The sequence below is a fragment of the Humulus lupulus genome, chromosome 2 (genome assembly GCF_963169125.1).
Source record: "Humulus lupulus chromosome 2, drHumLupu1.1, whole genome shotgun sequence".
In the NCBI taxonomy this organism is placed as follows: domain Eukaryota; kingdom Viridiplantae; phylum Streptophyta; class Magnoliopsida; order Rosales; family Cannabaceae; genus Humulus; species Humulus lupulus.
In genome coordinates this window covers 296566377-296590804 of record NC_084794.1, presented here as the reverse complement: position 1 = coordinate 296590804, position 24428 = coordinate 296566377, and the positions used below count along the sequence as shown (strand labels likewise).

General features: G+C 42.0%; 1 non-coding gene across 1 annotated transcript; it reads right to left on the bottom strand.

Moving 5' to 3' along the window:
- Positions 1 to 19694: 19694 nt before the first annotated feature.
- Positions 19695 to 19801, bottom strand: LOC133820595 (small nucleolar RNA R71). The gene has a single exon (XR_009887001.1). It is a non-coding gene; the product is annotated as a small nucleolar RNA R71 (small nucleolar RNA).
- Between the last annotated feature and the right edge of the window lie 4627 nt (positions 19802 to 24428).

Sequence of the window (24428 nt, the reverse complement as noted above, 5' to 3'; positions counted from 1 at the left end):
GGCCGTGATGGACGAGCAGCTGCATATGTACACGTCATCACCTAAGCTCTCCAACTCAAGGATGGTCCAGCTTCCTCTTGTCTTTACCTGCACCACATAGCACCCGTGAGCCGAAGCCCAGCAAGAAAACACAATAAAGCATGATATAATATCAACAATAATCATAATAGCCATTCAGGACCAACGGTCCAAAGCAGATAGGTGACAATAGCCAAAAGTCACAGAAATGGGTACAGCTCCCTCTAGCCATGTGATGATAGGGTCACCAAGGCTTAATTGATAAGTGGTTCTTTCGTAAGTTTGATCAGGATAGGTGCATGGTGATTGGTCACCAACATAACCATCCACCCGACTCTAGAGTCGTAACTAAGGACAGCGTCCCCCAGCCATGTGACAAACAGTCACCGGGGTCATATACCTTGGCTGAAAACATCTGGTCTTAGACCAGGTAAGCGCTTATAGTTCTCATTGTAACGACCCACTAATCTAGACTATTTGGACCATTAACGAATCTATACATAAAACTTACATTTTTGCGGAAATACCATAATTTTATTGAAACTTGTGGAAACAAAGGTTACTTTCATAAAATAAGTAGGATATGGGTACCCATTGTCTTTAAAACAAAAATAACTTAAAAACTAAAAAGAGTTACATAGAAAATGCGGAAAATACATTTGAAACCATAAAAACATAAAGAAGACTACATCCTCGAATCGAATAACGCTCGGCCCCTTGACTCCATTCACCATCGATACACATCCTCTAAGCGTCACGAATCTTTCCACCTCTAAAGCTTATTTCCTGCACATAAACAGAAAGGAATGAGCCTAATGCCCAGCAAGGAAAATCTAACACATAGTCATATACATAAACATAATTTCATAATAACGTAAAGACATATCATAACACATAATTCACTTATTATAATGGCCATTATTACTTGGGGTCCCATAGACTAAACAAGCTTATGCCCATGAGATTAGTGGGGTCCTACCAGCTAAATAGGCATATGCCCACAATCTTTTTGGGGTCTTGTTAGTCAAATAGGGCATATGCCCAAGCCTACAACATACACATGCACAACATATTCATAACATACCCATATCATATCATAACACAAAAGATAACATAAACATGAACATATATATTCTAGCCTATTTTCCTTACCAAAGTTACCGGGATATAATGGATTGAGTTGGGACTTTTTGGAACACTCCTAAAACCATAAGAAAGAGTGAGTCTAAAGAAAGGAGATGAAATGAAAGAGATGGAAAGACTAAACCATAAAAAAACATACTTACCGACTTATATGCTTAAGAACTTGGATTCCCTAACCAAAATAAGAATGAGGTTAGGGGACTGAGTATAAGGTTTTGAAAAAGGAAATAACATGAAATAAATGAAATACAGTTTTGGGTTTACCTCAAAGATTTGCAAGATCAATCTAACCTCCACCGAAATACTATAGAATTCACTTCCCAAAGTGTTTGATAAGCTTATGATGTTTAAGCTTATAGTTTTTCCCAAACCAAGTGTTTACACTCTCACACTCACTTAACACTAGCAGCTTCTGAACTTAGAGCAAAAAGGTGAATAATGGCTGGGTACTATGTCCTATTTATAGAGTTTGGAGATGAAAAGATCTTGATTTTACTTGAATAAAAATAATGGCTTTTTAGGTGAAAATCATTTGAATAATCGTTCAGCAGAGGCTGAAGACTCGTTCAAAAGATGCTGGACTGTTGAAGGAGTTTGAATGGCTGAAAGGAAAAGAATTCAAAAACAATTGAACTTATGCTGAAGGAGGCGATATATCGCCCCCTGTAGGCGATATATCGCCTGGGCCAGTATGCCCGAGGAGACCGTGCATCGTTTCGTGTTTTCCGTATCTACGTGCTGCGATATATCGCCCCCTATAGCTGCGATATATCGGCACACGCTGAATATTTAAACACGAAATTACACATTTTTAGCTAAGTTTGAATGGAGTAAACAGCCTTGACTAAGCCCTCAACGTACTCAAAGCTGCTGACTGACCTTATAACATTCAAACTTTACCCTTATTTAATTTAATCCTCAAAAATACTTAATCCTTAATTACCATTCAAAACATGTGTTTAAAATCCTATTGGTTGATGTCTAAACCTTATAATATAATAATATAATCCTTAATATCAGTCTCATTAATCAAACCTTAGGTTATACTTAATATTCTTAAACTATAGGTTAAACTTAGAAAATCTATAAGTACTACTATGAGTGTCCAAATAACTCTCGGTCTGAACCAAAAATCCACAGTAACAAAGATAATGCTATAAATACTATCATACTACTATCTATCTTAGCTAAGTAAAGTTCTTGGACTCTACAATTCTCCCCTACTAAAAAGAATTTCGTCCTCGAAATTTACTTATCACATAACTCCGGATACCGGCCTTGCATGTCCTCCTCCAACTCCCACATTGCCTCGCATTCAGAACTATTGCTCCATAGGACTTTGACTATAGGAAAGCTCTTAGACCGTAACTACTTCATACATCTATCTAGGATGCTAACCGGTCGTTCCTCGTAACTTAAGTCTTTCTGGAGTGCTGTAGTTGAGGACGTGAGATGGGTCTGACACATACTTGCGTAACATCGAGATGTGGAAGACGTTGTGACTATCGGCTAGTGCTGGCGGTAGGGCTAGTCTATACGCAACTGTTCCCACTTTGTCCAATATCTAAAAGGACCTATGAATCGGGGACTAAGCTTGCCTTTCTTCCCGAACCGCTTGGCACCTTCCATAGGAGATATCTTCAAGAAGACTTGATCTCCAACTTGGAACTCCACATCGCGTTGCTTGGTATCCGCATAGCTTTTCTGACGGCTTTGAGCAGCAAGCATACGCTGTCTAATAAGCGTTACTTCTTCTTGAGCTTGCCTAACAGCTTCGGGCCCTAGAAGCTGCCTTTCTCCTACCTCGTCCCAGTGCAACGGTGATCGGCACCTTCGTCCATATAGCAACTCATAAGGTGCCATTCCGATCGTTGACTGGTAGTTGTTGTTGTACGAGAACTCGATCAGTGGTAAGTACTTGTTCCACGATCCTCCAAAATCAAGTACACATGCACGTAGCATATCCTCAAAAAAATGAATCGTACGCTCGGACTGCCCATCTGTCTAAGGATGGAAAGCTGTACTAAGGCTTAACTTAGTACCCATATCTATCTATAAGTTTCTCCAAAATTTTGACGTAAATACTGATCCTCTATCTGACATTATCGTCTTGGGGATTCCATGCAATCGTACAATCTCTTGGATGTAGATGTCTGCGTATTGGTCTGCCGTGCATGAAGTTCTAACAGGCAGAAATGAGCCGACTTGGTTAGTCTATCTATTACTATCCAAGCGGAATCATGCTGCTTATTCGTCTTTGGCAGACCCGTCACGAAGTCCATGGCTATATCGTCCCACTTCCATTCTGGTATGCTAAGCGGTTGCAATAATCCTGCAGGCCGCTGATTCTCTGCTTTCACTTGCTGGCATACCAGACACTTAGATACATACTCCGCTATGTCCTTCTTCATCCCTGGCCACCAATAGACTGCCTTGATGTCATGAGTCATCTTGGTAGACCCTGGATGAACTGAGTACGGGGTATTGTGCGCTTCTTCTAGGATTGTCTTCTTAATACTTTGATTGTCTGGCACGCATACCCGATCCTTATATCTCAATAATCCTTGTCTGGATATTGAGAAATCTGTAGTCTTGCCTTCTCTGACTGCATCCATATGTGGTGCTAGCGATTTCTCATGTCTCTGACCAATCCGTATGTCCTATTTGATTGGATAGACAAGTTAGCCAGCTTGCCTATAATCACATCAATTCCGGCACTGATAAGCTCCTGCTATAGAGGCTTTTCAATTCCGGATAAGGCTGCTAAGTTCCCATAGCTTTTCCTTACTAAGCGCATCGGCAACTACGTTCGCCTTCCCTGGGTGGTATAGGATTTCGTAGTCGTAATCCTTGACTAATTCTATTCACCTGCGCTGCCTCATGTTGAGCTCCTTCTGTGTAAAGAAGTATTTTAAACTCTTGTGGTCCGTATAAATCTCGCACCGTCCTCCGTAAAGATAATGGTGCCAGATTTGCAACGACCACCGCTGCCAACTCCATATCGTGAGTTGGATAGCGTTGTTCATACTCTTTCAACTGATGTGAGGCGTAGGCTATCACCTTGTCATTTTTACATCAACACGCATCCCAATCCTAGCTTTGATGCATCACATTAGACAACGAACTTATCGTCGGGCGTCGGTACACTAAGTACTGGTGTTGAGCAAAGCTTATCCTTAAGCAACTGGAAGCTTTCCTCACACTTATCATTCCAGTTAAACTTTTGTTGCTTCCGGGTCAGGTTGGTGAGTGGAGTGGCTATCTTAGAAAAAACCCTCTACAACTTTCTATAATAACCTGCTAGCCCTAAGAAGCTTCTTATTTCTGACGCGTTCTTTGGTCTAGGCCAATCCTTCACGGCCTCTACTTTTGGTGGATCTACTACAGCTCCATCTTTCGATGTAATGTGCCCGAGGAACGCCACTTGCGAAAGCCAAAATTCGCATTTCTTGAACTTGGCGTAAAGTTTATGCTCCTTTAATCGCGTTGAATTCATCCTCAAATGTTCCTCGTGCCCTACTTCATCCTTGGAGTATACTAAGATATCGTTGATGAATACAACGACGAATTTATCTAAGTAATCCTTGAAGACCTTATTCATTAAGTCCATAACGCGGCTGGTGTGTTAGCAAGACCAAAAGACATAACCAACTCGTAATGTCCATAACGAGTCCTAAAGGCTATCTTAGGAATATCTTCTCCTTCTACCTTGAGCTGATGATACCCGGACCTTAACTCGATCTTAGAGAATACAGTCGCGCCTCGGAGTTGATCGAATAAATCGTCAATCCGAGGTAGCGGGTACTTGTTCTTAATCATTACTTTGTTCAGCTCACAGTAGTCTATGCACATCCGCATACTTCCGTCCTTCTTCTTCACGAATAGTACCGGAGCTCCCCATGGTTAATGGCTTGGCCTAAGTCTAGGAGTTCTTGTAGCTGCGTCTTTAACTTCTTGAGTTTTGTAGGTGCCATCCGGTATGGTGCCTTAGAGATAGGCTCGGTGCCCGGTACTAATTCTATCGTGAAGTTTATTTCTTGATTTGGCGGCAATCCTGGCAAGTCATCGGGAAAAACTTCTGGAAATTCTTGTATAACTCGAACATCTCTAACTTTAAGTGACGTCTCCTTCTCCACGTTCGTGATGCTGGCTAAGAACGCTTGACATCCTTTCTCTATCCTTTGTTGAGTTTTGAGAGGTGACACTAACGGTGTGCGTAGTCCTGAAGCTTGTCCCATGAAGCACAGTTTCTGGCCGTCAGGAGTCTCGAACATCACCTTCTTGCGTTTGCTGTCGATCGTTGCGCCATGCCGTGCTAGCCGATCCATGCCTAGTATTACGTCGAAGTCCTTGATCACTAGCTCTATCAGGTCTCCTTCTAGTTCTATGTCCTCAATCTTGATCGGTACGCCTCGTACTATTCGTGATGATAGTACTACTTTGCCCGAAGGCAACTCGGTTACAAACCTAGTTCTAAATCTTTCACTAGGTTTGTCTAGTTTTTCTATCATTCCTAACGAGATCTACGAGTATACAGCTACCAATCAAGTGATACTAGAACATATACTATCGAGGATAGGATCTGACCTGTAAATCCTTGTTACTAGCATGGGTTCCTCCTTGGGTCAATGCAAAGACTTTGGTCTGGAACCATCGTTTAATCCTTCTTCTCCTCACTAACATTCATCAGAAACCTTTCTACTTCGATTGCCGTTTCTAGAACATTGGCATAGGTAGTGGTTTCCAGGTTTGCTAACTTAACCCCTAATTCCATCTTTGGTCTAAATCCTCTGACGAACTTGGTCAACCTCGTAAAGTCGGTTGAGACCAACTCTGGTGCAAACTTGACTAATCTGTTGAACTGACGAGCATATTCTTCTACCATTAGCGATGAATGCCGAGGTGTAATACTTCTTGTGGAATGGCTCCACAAATCTTGTCCATATCATGGTGGTGACATCGTTAGTCTGATGAACTAAGTCCCACCATACTCTGGCATCCTTCCTGAGTAATGATGAGACGCAGGACATGCGGTCCGTATTACTGAGGTTCATGTGCGTAAGAATTGGCTCCACATTCCTTAGCCACTCTTCTGCCTCAAAGGGGTCTATAGTCCCTTCGAAGTTTGGAGCGTGCTGCTTGCGGAACCTTTCATACACTGACTCCATATTCGTTACTGGATGTGGCGCGTAGTTCATCACTGGCCATCCCCCATATGGACCAACTTGTTGGGGTGCTAGGGCCATTTGTTGTAGCTGCGGTTGCGGCGGAGGCTGAGGCTGCGCCTGTTGACGTTGTTGCTGCAAGAGTTCCTCGACTTGTTGTCGCCGTCTAGCGATTTCCGCGGTGTTGTCAGCTGACGGTGTCGGCGCGTTGCGGCTAGTAGTAGTACGCACTCCTCTTCTGCGAACTGGAGGGCATCATTGATCGTTGGAACAACGTTGGAGGCGTTTCCGTTGGTGCGTGCAGATCTTCGGAGCGACATCTTCACCAAAAGTTCTAACAGTCGAGAACTTGTTAGAACTTACCCTAATAGGCTCTAAGGCAAAAACTTATTCTAAAACAAACATATCTCGGACCTATTTATTATGACTTCTTATGAAAAATTATATAGGTCTTTATTTATTATTAGAGTGGGTTTCTATACTTAGAAAAACAAGTCATCTTTATTTTCTAGGTGTGTTTCTAATCATCCTATATGACTTAATTCTCAGGCTCGAAACTTATCTTTGTTCCAAAGTTAACCATATTGAGGGAGGGCTGGGATCAGTAAAATCGTTCCCACTACTAAGGCCCCCTAACTCTCAATAAGGAAACTTGGTTCATTGATTTGTATCCACCCTCACTGAACTTAGTCATTATTCATTTTATTTATTACTTATTATGATTGCGAAAATAAAATTAAACTCATACATGAAAATAAAATAACATGAAATCAATTTGGAAAAAGATTTTTACTTATTACAATCGTAAAAGAAATAAACAAAACAAACAATGAAAAACTAGCTATTCTAAAAATCGGGATCTTCTACATCCGATCCTTCATCTAGCATATCATCATCTATCTCCTTATAATCATCATTGTCTTGAGCCTCAAAATTTCCTCGGGGAAGATTCAAGAAGATTCTATGTTGTTGCTCATTAGTGAATTGAAACTCTAAATCATAGGTGAACTTAAGTATGAGAGAATAATATCTTAGGGCTGCTTGTAAGTCATCATCATTATTTATATTCTCCCATATTTCTTCTAAAGTTAAAATTGCTGAAGGAAAAAAAATCTTTTAAAAGCCTAATTACTAGGACATATTGTTCTGCAGCTCTCATCATAATTTGCCTAGATTCTTGAAGGTGACCTATCTCATTGTGGAACAAGATCAATCTTCGAGTGATCTTTTCTAGTGCTCCTACAGTGTTTCTTGGCTCCCTTATTCTTTTTAAAGCCTTAATGGCTCGGATATCCTCATTGCTTAAAGCTCCGTTCATTCTTAACTGAAAACATAAACACCAAAGGTGTTAGCTATACACATAAGTAACATAACTAGTAACTTAAACACTTACTTGGCGGTCCGATTCGGAGCTTTGAGCGTGTGTATCGAGGAGAACTTCATGCAAAAGAACCGTTTCTCTGATATCAACTGTAACGACCCACTAATCTAGACTATTTGGACCATTAACGAATCTATACATAAAACTTACATTTTTGTGGAAATACCATAATTTTATTGAAACTTGTGGAAACAAAGGTTACTTTCATAAAATAAGTAGGATATGGGTACCCATTGTCTTTAAAACAAAAATAACTTAAAAACTAAAAAGAGTTACATAGAAAATGCGGAAAATACATTTGAAACCATAAAAACATAAAGAAGACTACATCCTCGAATCGAATAACGCTCGGCCCCTTGACTCCATTCACCATCGATACACATCCTCTAAGCGTCACGAATCTTTCCACCTCTAAAGCTTATTTCCTGCACATAAACAGAAAGGAATGAGCCTAATGCCCAGCAAGGAAAATCTAACACATAGTCATATACATAAACATAATTTCATAATAACGTAAAGACATATCATAACACATAATTCACTTATTATAATGGCCATTATTACTTGGGGTCCCATAGACTAAACAAGCTTATGCCCATGAGATTAGTGGGGTCCTACCAGCTAAATAGGCATATGCCCACAATCTTTTTGGGGTCTTGTTAGTCAAATAGGGCATATGCCCAAGCCTACAACATACACATGCACAACATATTCATAACATACCCATATCATATCATAACACAAAAGATAACATAAACATGAACATATATATTCTAGCCTATTTTCCTTACCAAAGTTACCGGGATATAATGGATTGAGTTGGGACTTTTTGGAACACTCCTAAAACCATAAGAAAGAGTGAGTCTAAAGAAAGGAGATGAAATGAAAGAGATGGAAAGACTAAACCATAAAAAAACATACTTACCGACTTATATGCTTAAGAACTTGGATTCCCTAACCAAAATAAGAATGAGGTTAGGGGACTGAGTATAAGGTTTTGAAAAAGGAAATAACATGAAATAAATGAAATACAGTTTTGGGTTTACCTCAAAGATTTGCAAGATCAATCTAACCTCCACCGAAATACTATAGAACTCACTTCCCAAAGTGTTTGATAAGCTTATGATGTTTAAGCTTATAGTTTTTCCCAAACCAAGTGTTTACACTCTCACACTCACTTAACACTAGCAGCTTCTGAACTTAGAGCAAAAAGGTGAATAATGGCTGGGTACTATGTCCTATTTATAGAGTTTGGAGATGAAAAGATCTTGATTTTACTTGAATAAAAATAATGGCTTTTTAGGTGAAAATCATTTGAATAATCGTTCAGCAGAGGCTGAAGACTCGTTCAAAAGATGCTGGACTGTTGAAGGAGTTTGAATGGCTGAAAGGAAAAGAATTCAAAAACAATTGAACTTATGCTGAAGGAGGCGATATATCGCCCCCTGTAGGCGATATATCGCCTGGGCCAGTATGCCCGAGGCGACCGTGCATCGTTTCGTGTTTTCCGTATCTACGTGCTGCGATATATCGGCACACGCTGAATATTTAAACACGAAATTACACATTTTTAGCTAAGTTTGAATGGAGTAAACAGCCTTGACTAAGCCCTCAACGTACTCAAAGCTGCTGACTGACCTTATAACATTCAAACTTTACCCTTATTTAATTTAATCCTCAAAAATACTTAATCCTTAATTACCATTCAAAACATGTGTTTAAAATCCTATTGGTTGATGTCTAAACCTTATAATATAATAATATAATCCTTAATATCAGTCTCATTAATCAAACCTTAGGTTATACTTAATATTCTTAAACTATAGGTTAAACTTAGAAAATCTATAAGTACTACTATGAGTGTCCAAATAACTCTCGGTCTGAACCAAAAATCCACAGTAACAAAGATAATGCTATAAATACTATCATACTACTATCTATCTTAGCTAAGTAAAGTTCTTGGACTCTACACTCATTGACCTTCCGGTCGGTCCAGCATTAATACCCTTTATGGGTCATTCAATGCCAACCTCGATTAGATCTAATCTTCATTTGGCCCGGTGTTCACAACGCACTGCCACTTCTGATTCTTGGGTCGGTGAAACACGACCAGTGCTCAGCTCGTGGTGAACTTAGCTAATAAGTCACAGCTTCACAAACGGGTCTAACACCATTGCCGATTCTGACTAATAAGCCAGCGCCATACACAGGTAAGCCATGCCACCAAACATATATCACATGTCCAATATCCATAAACAAGGCATTCAGCATGCTTACTCAACAAGTATTAATACAATTAGGACCATGCACAAACCCAGAGGCACAAGCTCTGAACAATATCATAATCAGTACTCAAAGCATGTCCTAATCACATGTTTCTCATGCATCACATGCATTATACTTAACAACCCAACATGCACCAATCATAGCCATGCATGTCATATTCAATAATCAACCAACATGCATCAAGAATAGCCATGCATGTCATACTCAATAGTCAACCAACATGCATCAACCATAGCCATGCATGTCACATATACACAGGGTGCAGTTTCTTACCTCAGGGTCGAGCTAGAATGATTAAAAGAACGACCCTTGAGAACGATCAACTTTCAGTCCTTTAGCGGTCACCTAGTCATAACCAAATATAAGATACCATCAATAAAAGTGATCAACATAAGTTCCCAAACCAATATCTAGCCTCCGGGATATCAATCCCCACTTAACCGGGTACTAGGTTCAAGCCCGAGGCCTAAGGCTTGAATCCCCAAGCTAAAAACATGATTCTGGCCACAATTTCCCTAAGGGCCACGGCCCTCCCCAGCTGCGCCGCGGCGCGCCCTTCAGACAGAGGCAGACCTCCCTGCCAGACGCCAAGGGCCACGACGCACCACAACCGCGCCGCGGCGCCCAACCCAGATCAGTCAAAATGACAGCACGCAACACCATATTTTCCCCTGCGTTTTCCCTTGGAACCAAACCCTCTAATCAGCTCCAAACCTCCTCCAAACACTCAATTAAACCTCTAAGCATCACCCATAACTTCCCCTCATCAAAACCCAACCTAAACATCAATTAAAACCTCTTCAAATCCAAACTTTCCACAAGAATCAAAAGCTGAATAACCAAAGGGAAAAGCAGAGCACAACCTGAATTCAATGACTAGAACTCACCTCAAAACCAGCTTTGAACCTTCCTCAATAGTTGAACCAAGTCCACAAACCCAGCCTTTGAATTCCCTAGCTTAATACCCCACTTTGAGCTCAAGAACACCAAAGAAGAATATGGAGAAGGGTGGTGTACGGGAAGGAGAGAGACACTCTGTTTTGGCTCTGTTTTAACTCCACATGCTTCTACAGCCAGCAGCCAATTTAAGTCATACAAATCCAAACCTAAATGACCAAAATACCCTTAAGTCACTTAAAGCCTCTAAAACCACTTCAAGGGTAAAATTGGTACTTTCCACTTACCTCGTTAATCATAATTAACGCTTCCCAATTCCCGATAATCTCAATACTATCAAACACCCATAATTCATATCCTGTTACCCTATTACTCCCGGTAACGCTCTAATCATCAAAGTGACCCCGAGACTCACCCCGAGCCCCGAACTTAAGCCCGTTATGACTAGACCGAACACTTACATCTTATGATCGTCTCATGTCGAATAGCTCGAACCAATCCACCTTATAATGTGGCTATATTAATTAATCACAACCATGCACCCATAATACACAATTATGCCCACAACAGCCAAATTACCAAAATGCCCTCATAATTAAAATATGAACCCATATGCATGCATTTACCATCATATAATAATATAATTCACGTAAACATGCATATAATCATTAAATACCATAATAAATCAATTATGGCCCTCCCGGCCTCCTAATTAAGGTCCTAAACCTTATTAGGAAATTTGGGGCATTACAGCGTTAAGCACATCCAAGCGTGGCAGGGACAGGGGTCCCGCATGCTGTAACATGCCGGACTTGAGGGCATGTTACAAGCTAGGATGGTGCTCGGTCAAATGCGCACGCGAGGGTGCAGGCTGGTGAGCATGCTGATGCCTAGTTTGTACGCAGTGGCACTTTTGTAAATATCTTTAATATTGCCTAGAAATGGACGAGACTTGGTAGGCTCCATATTGAAGGGTCAATGAACGCAATGGTGCAATTGGATTTGGGAGATTCAGAGAATTGGCGACCTAAGAGCAAAATATTTCTCCCAAGCAAAAATCATATATGTTCCTGGTAGAAGGCTAAAAGCTCAGAAGGCTCTTTGTAGGGGGAGCATCTGGTGTCAGCTCTCCACCACCCCTTGGTGCAGGTGCATCAAGTGATCTACTACTAGTTGGGAGGACTAGTAGGGCAGGCATATGAGGACCACGAGGGGACTCATATGTCTCCATGAGTAGGAGTACTCATGGACATTACCGGGCTGCCCCGGTAGTGCGTCGAAGTGTGTTGCCAAAAGTTTATGGGTACGGTTCCCTTAGCTTGTCGGGATGCTGCTTGCATAGAATGTGGGCCAAACCTCAGAGAGACGTCGTGGTGCGCCATGGCCATGAGTCTTGACACGAGATGGCACAGGAAGTCATTCGTGGGACTTGCTAGCATACAGGCATTGAAGAGTGTGCAATGCTTAAGAAGGACAGAGGTCCAGTGTATGCTACTAGTTTGGCAGCTAGTCTCGAGGGCCTTCCAACATGCATGAAGGCATGGTGCCTTGAGGATTGGACCATGGACATATGGGAGTCCTTGGTCTATGACGTGAGCTAATTAGATAGTATCGAATGAGGTATGATGAGAGGTGCTGGCATGTCAGCTTAGTGTTGGATCTTGGCCACACATGCTACCATGGCTTGCGAATGTCTCGGTGAGTATCGGTGTTGGGATTTTCCTTGCCATAGTAAGAACCTATGGACAATATGAGTGTCTTGGCTAGAAAGCCTTGATGCATGGTTGCACTCATAGATGCTTGAGAGCATGACTCAACGAGAGTTGTTCGAGAGACAAGAGTGTGCAGAGGCACACGGTCATGCAAAAAATGTGCCCATTGTTATTCGAATGGTTGGAAGGCAGACCTTTGCTCAGAGGAGTCAAGGTGTCGCACGGGCATTTCCGCTGTCAAAATGTCAGCCTGTGACAGTTGGTATCACAGCCAGGTTCATCTCAAGTGGGGGATGAACCTGGTTGGCCCATCCTAGAGGGGATGTAGGCGTGCAGAAGGACCAGAAAGGTCTGGATGCTTGAACATATGTCGTTGAGCCTTTTAGTCACCTAGAAAGGATAATTAGGCTGAGATGGGATGAGAATTGGTTGCTCTTCTTCGTGGGAATACTGGACATCCTAGAGAGGGGAGAAGTAATGGTTGCTTCAAATCAGAAAGTTCAGTGATGCTAGAAAGACAATAACCATGTGCAATTGTGGAGGGGCGCTACAGAAGAGTTGGAACTCGTTGACATGTGACAAGGTTTGATCGAGTGGTTAGAATAGTATTAGAGTTTCTTGAGTGCTGGAGGGTTGCGTCAAGGAAACTTAGTACTGCAAGAGGGCTTAAGCAAGATGAGATTGTACTAGAGTTTAAATGCGGGTCTGATGGCCTTGCTATTGGGACTTAGTGACCATAGGAGCCTAGAGAAGTTGCCCGGTGGGGCGAGATGCTAGAATATCCGTGACCGATGCTAGTAGATCAGTCGTCTCAACCTGCGCCCTATCCCTATCCATACATGAATGGAGCAGGAGCTCCACAATATCCGTGACCGATGCCTCCGCAAACACCACAACCACCACAGACACCGCAGACACCACAAGAGGACAATATGGATGACACTACAAATTTGAGAGATTAGGGTGTTTATATTAAATAATTAGTTTTAATTAATATATTATTATATGCATGGATATTAATATTAGTTTTGTTGCAGATGGCTATTGATACACAAGCCCAATCCGGTGATGGAGTCACTAAATAGGGTGTTGCCCAAAGTGAGGATAGGGATTTAGATCCTCGCTTTGGGGATTTTGAGGAAGATGTTGGACCCGTCGAGGACCTGGAAGAGGTCCAACTTGACGAAAAAGACCCGACCAGAGTTATAAAGGCCGGGAAGAATTTAGAAGCAACAACGAAGCATGCACTGTTGGAATTTTTGCGAAAGAATCAGGAAGTCTTTGCCTGGTCACACAAAGACATGGCTGAGATAGATCCTGTAGTTATCAGCCATGTCCTGAACGTTGACAAGAGTTTTCCACCCGTGAAATAGAAAAGAAGGCTGCTTGATAAGGATAGATCGAAAGCCTTAAAAGAGGAAGTCGAAAGACTGAAGGAGAATGGGTTCATCAGGGTGGCGTTTTATCCATCGTGGGTCTCTAATCCAGTACTGGTTCCCAAGCCTAATGGCAAATGGCGAACCTGTGTGGATTTCACAGACCTTAATAAAGCCTGCCCAAAAGATTGTTTCCCACTCCCAAGGATCGACCAGCTGGTCGATGCAACAGCAGGACATGAGATCCTCTCTTTCATGGATGCATACTCAAGATATAATCAAATTAGTATGCATCCCCCTGACGAGGATCACACTAGATTTCGGACCGATATAGGGCTATACTGCTATAAAGTAATGCCCTTCGGGCTGAAAAACGCTGGTGCGACTTACCAGCGACTGGTTAACCACATGTTCAAGGAATTGATCGGAGTGAACATGGAGGTGTACGTAGACGACATGCTGGTAAAGTCAAAAAAGGAAGAAGGACATGTGAAGGATTTACAAGAATGTTTCAATGTTTTGAATAAGTATCAAATGAAGCTAAATCCTCTCAAGTGTTCCTTCGGAGTCGGATCAGGAAAATTTCTGGGATTCATTGTCAATTCAAGAGGAATCGAGGCCAACTCAGAAAAGATCAAAGCCCTGGTCGACATGAAATCGCCAGCGAAAATCAAAGATGTACAAAGTTTAACTGGGAGGATTGCCGCGCTCAGTAGATTCATTTCAAAGTCGAGAGATAAATGTGTCACTTTCTTTAATCTACTTAGAGGCAACAAGAAGTTCGAATGGACTGGAGACTACGAACAGGCTTTCCAAGCCTTAAAGGCCCACATGGCATAGTCTCCTATTTTATCAAAACCCATAGACGGAGAAACTTTGTTCATTTACCTGGCGATAATCGAATTTGCTGCCAGTGCGGTGCTAGTACGAGAGGAAGATGGCGTACAAAAGGTGGTTTACTATGTAAGAAAGAGGTTAATCAGGGCCGAATTGAGGTATCCCCCAATAGAAAGGTTAGCCTATTGCTTAATTTTGGCTTCAAGGAAGTTACGTCTTTACTTCCAAGCCCATCCCATCACAGTCTTAACTGACCAACCCCTTCAGCAAGTTCTGCAAAAGCCAGAGGCGGCTAGGTGCTTATTAAAATGGGCAGTCGAACTTGGGCAGTTCGATATCACATATTCACCGTGAGCAGCAGTAAAAGGACAAGTCTTGGCCGACCTCATCGCCGAATTCACTGAGCTCCCAGACGACGAGCAGTGCGAAAAACCTAGTGCGCCTGAGCCCCAAGTCAAACCTCCTTCGTGGAAGTTATTCACGGATGGATCATCCAACGAATCTCACGCAGGAGCAGGAGTGATATTGATAACGCCAGAAGGGCATCGATTTCCCTGCGCTATTAGGTTCGATTTCACCGCATCAAACAATGAAGCCGAATATGAAGCACTCCTCGCAGGACTAAGGTTAGCCAAAGACATGAGTATAAAAGTGCTTGATATCTACAATGATTCACAGCTGGTAGTGAATCAGGTCTTAGGGGAGTATCAAGCACGGGGCCTCAAAATGGTGGCCTACTTAAACAAAACTAGAGATTTGTTGGCGCAGTTCGAGAAGTATACCCTCCAGCAAATTCCCCGAGATCAGAATTCAAACGCAGATGCTTTAGCCAAACTCGCGAGTGCAAAAGACGCTGACACTTTAAATATAGTGCCAGTAGAGAGATTATGCGAGCCGAGCATATGAGCAGACGAAACCAATATAGAAATCTGGATGGAGGATACATGGAGGGAACCATACTTGGAGTATCTCACGAATGGTGTATTACCGGCAGATAGGAACAAAGCCAGAACTCTTCAAAGACAGGCTGCTAGGTATATACTGGTCGATGGTGTTCTGTACCGAAGGGGATATTCCATGCCACTGCTCAGATGTATTACACCAGAATAGGCTAAAGAGCTAATGAGGGAAGTACATGAAGGCTTCTGTGGGGACCACGCTGGGGGGCAGAGCTTGTCGAAAAAGATTCTGAGGCAGGGTTATTTCTGGCCGACTATGAACGAAGACTCAATGGAGTTTGTGCGGAAATGCGATAAGTGTCAAAGATTTTCCAAGATCCCACGCGCAGCTCCCAACGAGTTAAAGCAGATACAGAGTCCTTGCCCTTTCACAGTATGGGGTATAGACTTGATTGGATCCTTGCCAACAGGGAAGGGTGGAGTAAAATACGCAGTCGTAGTAGTCGACTACTTCACCAAATGGGCCGAAGCTGAGCCGCTCGCTACCATAACGACCAAGAAAGTTCTTGACTTTGTCATCAAGAACATTGTTTGTCGGTATGGTTTGCCTTGAAAAATTGTCTCAGACAACGACACCCAGTTTGACAGCGACTTATTCACAGACTTTTGCGAAAGACATGGAATCGTCAAAAGCTTTTCTTCAGTCGCACATCCACAAGAAAATGGGCAAGTCAAAGCAGTGAACAAAACACTTAAAGACACCCTGAAGAAAAGACTTGAAGACGCTAAAGGAGCATGGCCAGAACAGCTGCCTGAAGTACTCTGGTCGTATAGAACTTCTCACCGAACAGCGACAGGTCATACCCAGTTTTCCTTAGCATACGGGTATGAAGCTATGTTGCCCGTCGAGTTAGATCCGCCCTCACATCGACGAATTACATACGACCATGACCAGAATAACCAACTAATGATGGAGACCCTAGACTCACTTGAAGAGAAACGGGAAAGGGCCCAACTCCGAGTAGCTGCGTACCAGCAAAAAGTCGCCCGATATTTTAACTCAAAGGTGAAAGAAAGAAAGTTCAACGTCGGAGACCTAGTACTTCGACGAGTTTTCTTAAACACCCAACTGCTGGAGTACTCGGACCAAACTGGGAAGGACCTTACCAGATTGAAGAAGTCCTTCATCCAGGCACCTACAAGCTTGTACGCTTAAATGGAGATCTCGTTCCATGCTATTGGAACGGAGAACACCTGCGCAAGTATTATCAATAAACAGTCCTTTTTAAAGGATTGGCTTGTATTAATTTTTACTTTTTACAAGTTTTGAAAAAGGATTAGCCATGTTATATGGCTAATTACTTATAAGTGTAAGATCTTTTTAAGTTCACTCGTAAAGACATGTTTAGTCCATTTTTAATACGAGAATTATAAGGGACTGTGCGCAGCCAGTTGGGGGTTGTGATTAGTGCTCAAAAATATCAATTTTATTAATCTTAAAGTGTAAAATTAATTAAGTTTTAATTAATATTTTCATGGATTTATTGTCATATATTTTATATTTGAAAATATTAATTTTAATTTAATTTGTGTTTAATTTTCAGGAAATAAAATATATTTTTGACACAAAGAAAAAGAAAGGAAAAAGAAAGAATTAAAATTGAAGAAATTAGGAAGAAAATGGCATTTTTGAAGATGATTTGGCCCAAAACTAGGCCCAAAAAGAAGCCCAGCCAAGCAGCCAGCTGCCAGCCGCCAAGCCGCAAGCCGCCACTGCCACGTCTGACGCCCTGCTGCCTGACACGCCTACACCTGACCCTGCCACGGTCCCACACCGCCTGACGCGCCAGCCTGCGGAACCAGTCAGAAGTCGCCACCTGCCCTGCACGGTCTGACACGACCTGACGCACGCGCCTCCATGTTTCCCCACGGGCCGACCAAGACTGACGCCTTCAGCCAGCAGCGAACCACAGCCCACCACGCGTCCCACTCGTCAGCCCATGCTCCCCATGAACCCGACCAGCCGCCTGTCACGGTCAGAACTTGTCTCCCACGGCTCAACCCAATTTTCCCCACTTTCACCAGTTTTTTATGCCACTTTCCCACTATTTTTTACACGGTTTTGCACGTTTTTGGGTCCTATTTACACTATAAATAGAGTACCAAATGGGGTAAAATGATATCAGAGTGTGCAAAGGGGAATATTAGAGAGTATTGGAGAGAAAAACACTTACTTTTCCTATTTTTCTTTTACATTTTCTTGAGTGAAAACAATGCCTATTTTAGGCTAAATTTTCTTGTGGAAAGGCTAGAGTGGAGTTCATGTTTAATATTATATTTTTAATATATTGATTCTTTATTTTGTTCTTCATTTCTATATATTTGTTACAATTAAATTTATTTTCTTCTAATTTTTGTTCTAAATTTATTATTATCTTTTACATAAGTCTAGTCATGCTCTTCTTATGTAATTTAGGTTTTTAATTTAATTTAGAATATTTGTTATATTATATGCTTTTTACTGCATTCTGCCATTGGTATTTTGTCGCTCTACAGTATATAATATGATAGGTTTTAAAATTAGAAGTTAGTATAATTTAATTAAAGAACATATTTTAAGGTGAGCTTTAATATATATATTTTCCAACTATAATTAATGGTGTAGAATTATAGTTGAGTATAATGAATCAATTTTATTAAAATATATATATGTTTGCATGAATGAAACTTATGCCTTCCATACTTTCTTTCTGATTCTAATCCCTCGATTTTATTCATTTAATGTTTATATTCTTTTTCAAATTCACATTTTTCCAAAGTTTATTATTTTTAATTTACTAATTTTTCTTTTAATTTTGTACTTTACCTCTCTGTGGATACGACATAGCCCGATTACTACTGCGACCGCTTAAGAAATATTGGGCGATATCAATTTTTGGCGCCGTTGCCGGGGAGGTAATTCTACAATTAAAGGTTTGCCTAGTAAATTAATTTTTTTTTTCAATAAAAAAAAAAGTAGTGTAATTTTTAATTTCTCTTTTATTTTATTTTTCCTTTGTAGTTTTATTTATTTATTTTATTCATTTTTTTTTTAATTTTAAGTTTAGAATTTTTATTTTAGATTTAGTTTTTTTTCCCGAAAAAAAAAGAGCATAAAATTTTAAATCATAAAATTAAAAAAAAAAAAAATCAAACAAAGTATTGAGAACATTTGTGTAATCGTGGAAATTAGTAAAAACCAAACTTGTTCTGTCTTAGAAAAATTGGTTCTTAAATAAGGTCTGTGTTAGCGTTACCCTCCAATCTTTTCTAAGAACCTCGGGGAGTTCTAGAAAAGCTCTTGGGCCTAAAGTGGTACCTTGGCAGCCTTTCCAATTGGCCTGGGAACATTTTGGTGTATACTTATTACATTATTACACATTTGCGCTTATAATACTTACAAAATAAAAAATAAAAAAATATTTATGCCACGAAACAAAGACACACTAGGGAGATTTGTGAGACAAAAAGTAGAAACTTTAGAAAACTCTCCTAGTTCGTCGTTTTCTTCCATTCGTTCAAACACTCCTGATTCACCGAGACTTCCTGAACCACCCACGATGGCTCATCAAGATGAAGTCCAACCAAGAACGCTACAGGAATATTTACATCCTACGCGTACAGCCACACCTTCGTGCATAATGTATCCCAACAATATGCCAAATTTCGATTTCAAACCTGGCATGATTAACCTCCTACCAACCTTCCATGGGTTGGAAAATGAGAGTCCGTACGTGCATATACGGGAATTCGAAGAGGTGGTGGCTACATTCAACAACCGTGCTGATGTCACCAACATTGTGAGATTGAAATTCTTTCCTTTCTCACTCAAAGACAAAGAAAAAAGCTGGTTGTATTCCTTAAGGCCTAGATCTATCGGAACATGGGACGAAATGACAAAAGCATTCTTTGCCAAATATTTCCCGCCCCATAAGACTAGCAGCCTTAAGAGGCAAATCTCAACCTTCATCCAGAAAGACCATGAAACTTTCCATCAGGTCTGGGAAAGGTTTAGAGATTTGATAAATCAATGCCCACATCATGGATACGAAAGCTGGCGTCTGATCAGCTATTTCTATGACGGTCTCACAACCGGACAAAGACAATTCGTACAAATGATGTGCAATGGAGAATTCCTTCAAAAAGATCCCGACGAAGCTTTCGAGTACCTCGACGATCTTGCTGAAAAATCCTACACATGGAATGTGTTGACTGTGAATTTAGCCAACGACGTGAGAACGTCAACTACGACAACCTTCAAGAGAATTATAAACGACAACAGACAGTTTTTTATGAACGGAAGTAAATAACACAAGGTTTTTATAGTGGTTCAGCCCCGATGATCGGTAATAGCCTAATCCACTTAGAGATTTTATTACTATATTCACACTCAAGATCAGATGAACCTTGTCAACTGAGTTTCTTCAGTGTGAGATACTCCAGAATACAAAAATGGGTTTTTCTCAAGAACAACACACTTTCTCTCTCTAGAATACAGATTCACTCTCAATTTTTGCCAAAAGTCCTTTTACGATCCTCCCAAGTCCCTATTTATAGACCTGGGTTCTCAACTGATATCCCCTTTTGATAGGGATATTCTATTATTTACCTAATATTTATATTACAAAATAAACGTTCAAAATATAACTGATCCCTAATTTCGAGTGAGGATTGAGTGATTCCCGGATGCTTGGACCAATTCTCACTGAAGTAGTTTCGGGCAGTTTGACGTAGCTTCTCATGCATGTTGGCTATTCTTCAAGCTTTACGTAGGTCAAAGGTGGCATACGCATGGCTATCCTTGGACCAAAGGCCAACTACACTCGAGGTATACTCCCCCATTGTGTCCGATCGGACACAATGGTTGTCTTCTTTGGCTTAAGGTGGTTCAGACCACCTTATTCGACTCCTTCAATCGAGGTCCAACATGACCTTACACTTTGCTCCTCGGACCAACATGGTCCGAGCCATCTTCTTCCTAGCATATCCTCGGACCAACTTGGTCCAAGCGCTCCTGCAGGTATCTTGCGCGATCGGGGGAGGTCATGTGCGATCGGGGGAGGTCTTATGCGATCGGGCATAATGCCCCTTGGACCTAAATGGTCCAAGCTTCCTTTGCTTAACCAAGGTCCGATCGGACCTTGGTCCTCTCTCTTCGGACCTAGGTGGTCTGAGCCACCACCTCTCCTTGATCAAAATGGTCCAAGGGCTCCTGCAGGTGTCTTGCGCGATCGGGGGAGGTCATGTGCGATCGGGGGAGATCTTGTGCGATCGGGCATAATGCCCCTTTACTTGGACCTAAATGGTCCAAGCTTCCTTCGCCTAACCAAGGTCCGATCGGACCTTGGTCCTCTCTTTTCGGACCTAGGTGGTCCGAGCCACCACCTCTCCTTGGATCAAATTGGTCCAAGGTACCCACAAGACCACGTTCGATCGGGCACACACCCTTCTCCTTGGGCCAACTAGGTTTGAACCCCTTCGCTCAACCAAATGCTCGATCGGGCATTAGGCTTCTCTCCTCGGACCAAGGTGGTCCGAGCCACCATCTATTCCTCCTTGGACCTGAATGGTCGAAGGTACCTCCTATGTGTATGCTCGATCGGCCACTATGTGGCTTTCCCCTTTTGAGTAAAACTTGAGCCTTATTCTTTTTGAACTTATTCGAGCCAAGCTTAACAAGAGGTCCCCTAAGCTTAGGTCCGATCGGACCTACTGTTTTTATATCTTGAACCAAAATTCATACCTCCCTTTCACTTTCTTGGTCTTGGCACCAATTTAATTATATGGGTCTTTAAACTGAGGTCTGAGCCAAGCAACCCCCAGTCTAAATACTCTCTCCGATTGGGCGTATTTGGCTTGACCCTCTGTCCCATTCCTTAACTAATGTATTAGGCCATTACTAAGCCAGATCACCCTACTAACTCGTGCCACGTGTCCATTTCACCGCCACGTCATTCTTTTCAAATTTTTGGGATAACATTTGCCCCCCAAGTTTATTATATGATTTATTCACGTAATAAACTTTTTCTTCAGCTGACGCCATTATGAAAAATAATAACTGTTCATCTTCATGCAGCAGACCCACGATCACTACAAAAATCCACCCATGATCGTGGGGAGAAAAAATGTCCCAGAATATCAAAGGTCCAAAAGTAAATGAAAAACCCACTTTTTTCCCTTCAAATATCCCCACTTTACATTCTCTTCTTCACACATACAAAAAAAAAAAAAAAATATATTCTAAAAACCCTTCATCTTCTCCCTTGGCCGAAACCCTCTCAAGGACTCCCTCCTCTTGCCGACTTTACAATCTTCAAGGGGAGCTCCTCATCTTCAAGCATCCTCCAAGCAAAGTCAAAGCTCTCCAACCTTGGGTAAGTCTTCTTCTCCATGCCTCTTAGATTGCTACATTTTCTTTTCTAAAAAAAAATGCCATGGCCGAATATGCTTGTCCCTTGGATGTTCTTGAAGTTTTTGAATATGTCTTGTTCAATGTGTTTGCTTATGGTCTTGATAAGGTTTGTGGCATGGGTAACCCGAATTTTCCCTTAAGCTTTTAGGAATTTCAAGACATTTTTGGTATTTTGACATAAACATGAATATGGGTTTTGAGGGTTTTGATAGTGTAATGTAATGGGTTTTTAAGAACATGAAGAAAACCTTTCACTTATATGTTTTGATCTTGTTTTTTGTTTATGTAAATGATGGAATGTGTTTGAGACTAGGGATTTTTAGGGCTTTGTTTATTTGGTTCGGATTCAAGGTAGGCAAAGTATGCCATTAGGGGTCATTTTTTACATAGTTTTTTGCCCAGAAATTCTGGGCATAAGCGAGTGGTCCGATCGGACCACACTTTGTCCTCATGGTGAACCCATGTTCGATCGGGGATGATGAACCATGGTTCAAGCTTGAGGCGTGTATCTCTTCTGAACGAGGTGAGACAACCACTTCCGATCGGGCCTTGAAAAGTTTCAGATAAGTGTGTGGTCCGATCGGACCACACGCTCCTTCCTTTGCTTTTAAGTGCCCAGATTTTTAATAGTTAAATCCGAACTTCCCTAGACACCAATGCCCAGTCGAACCTAACTTGTTGCTGCTGGCTAGAAGCTTTGGAGGCACGAGGCACACCAGGCGAACTCTCGGGACCAGGGTGCACACCTCTCCTCGGGCACGCTACGCCCGATCGGGCGTTCTGGAGGCTTGCGCGAGGCTCGTGCGGTGGCGAGGCAGGACGTCTCCTGGCTGGAATGTGTCCGATCGGACGTGTCACAGGCGCTTTGGGGTTAGGCTCGCATGGAGGTAAGGTCGAATGCCCTCCCAGCCAAGCTATGTACGATCGAATGCATAGAACCTCCCTCCTGAGCTCAAAATGTGGTCCGGTCGGACCATACATACTTTTCTTAGGCTTTGGCCTTTTTTCCTTCCAAACATGCAACCAACCTCTGTATGTTAACTGCGTACATAAGGAACCTAGCCTTATAGGAAAATCCCAAAAATGCCTCCTTCTACAAAGTTTAATAAGTTCAATACTTTAAGTGCCTTTTAGGCACTTTTGGGCATTAAAATTATTTTTTCCACATGCGCTATATTTTTATAACTTGGACAAAATTTTCCAAGTATATAAATAATTCTTATTTTCGATGAATTTTTTCTGTATGGTTACTCACCTCCCCATTTTTTATTCATTTTTGCAGATGAATCGCTCTGACTATAGGGGAGGTGACAATCATACGGACTCCGAATCATCCGCCCCGCAAACAATCGAGACTCCCTTGAATAGCGATTCCTCACCAGGCTCGTCTACTGGTTACACTCCAGAGGATCGTCTTTGCCGCTTCAAGCAGATCCTCCCTCGCTCAGCCTTATATCTTCTTCACGAGGAACAATTTCTTCGACAGGCTTCTCAGTCGACGATGAGGGTGAAGCAATCTAACAGGCTCCCTCAGGAACACGATCCGCAGGTTGCCCGCAGAGCAGTACAGAAGGTGGTAAAGCGCAATCAAACCTGCACTACCACAGCTTCAAAAAAGCCTTTTCTGAAATTTGCTACTGCGATCCTGGATTTGGCTGTTCAGAAGCCACGTGATGAGGGAGAAGAAGAACCCTCCTGGTTCGTTGCCGAAGCCTCAAAACTTAATCCCGCTCTATTCCAGAAACACATTGAAGCTTTAGGCTTGAGTGGGGCAAACATGACGTGTCCGGGCTCGCATCAAAGAGCCAATAGGCCCGGTGGAAGGTACTGTGCCTGGTCCAGGTACCATGTACAAGCTGGAGCAACACTCCCGCTGCACATCTATTTCCGGTCCGTAGCAGACTACTTCAACATCTCCCCATTTCAGATCACGCCGAATGGGATACAGGCACTCTCTGCGCTGTATATTCTTTATTTTCTGAATGGTTGGGACGAGCCCACCCCTCATGAGGTGCATTACCTGTTTGATCTTCGGACCAACCCTTCTCATAACAACTCAGGTTTCTTCCATTTCTATCACAGGCATAGGGGGGTTACATATCTCAATGGCATCTCCCATAAGTCAAACGCCGGGAAATATCATAAGGAATACTTCCTCACATTGGATATTGAGGCCAACAACTTGGCTTTTACGCGCTCGGGTCCGTTTGAGCGACCATTGCCCACTGAAGGGATGTTTAGGCGGGCCAAGAAATTGGCTAAC